The sequence below is a fragment of the Neophocaena asiaeorientalis genome, unplaced genomic scaffold (genome assembly GCF_003031525.2).
Source record: "Neophocaena asiaeorientalis asiaeorientalis breed wild unplaced genomic scaffold, Neophocaena_asiaeorientalis_V1.1 scaffold46, whole genome shotgun sequence".
Classification (NCBI taxonomy): Eukaryota; Metazoa; Chordata; class Mammalia; order Artiodactyla; family Phocoenidae; genus Neophocaena; species Neophocaena asiaeorientalis.
In genome coordinates this window covers 1,031,752-1,032,325 of record NW_020175393.1, presented here as the reverse complement: position 1 = coordinate 1,032,325, position 574 = coordinate 1,031,752, and the positions used below count along the sequence as shown (strand labels likewise).

The 574-nt window shown below is 44.8% G+C and overlaps 1 non-coding gene across 1 annotated transcript; it reads left to right on the top strand.

The window, feature by feature from the left end:
• The first annotated feature begins 252 nt into the window (after positions 1–252).
• On the top strand, positions 253–356 carry LOC112414091 (U6 spliceosomal RNA). The gene has a single exon (XR_003006074.1). It is a non-coding gene; the product is annotated as a U6 spliceosomal RNA (small nuclear RNA).
• Positions 357–574: the final 218 nt, after the last annotated feature.

Genomic DNA, 574 nt, shown 5'->3' with positions numbered 1-574 from the left:
CTGGTTGGTAAGTTCTCAGCCATTCTTTCTTTTTTCTTCGCGGACCGGGGCATGAACCCGTGTCCCCTGCATTGGCAGGTGGATTCTTAACCACTGTGCCACCAGGGAAGCCCCTCAGCCATTATTTCTTTAAATAAACTTCTCTCATCCCTTCTCGCTCTCTTCTGAGATACCCATCACCCTAATGTTGCCCTTCCTAAAAGAGTCAAATGGCTCTCACAGAATTTCCGCATTCTAAAAAGATGTCCGTGCGTGCTTTGACAGTACATATACTAAAATTGGAACCATAAAGAGAGAGATTAGCATGGCCCCTGCGCAAGGATGACACGCAAATTCGTGAAGCATTCCATATTTTTATAGATAGCTAGTGGGAAGCAGCCACATAGCAACAGGGAGATCAGCTCGGTGCTTTGTGACCACCTAGAGGGGTGGAATAGGGAGGGTGGGAGGGAGACGCAAGAGGGAGGGGATATGGGCATATTTGTATACGTATAGCTGATTCACTTTGTTATAAAGCAGAAACAAACACACCATTGTAAAGCAATTATACTCCAATCAAGATGTTAAAAAATAA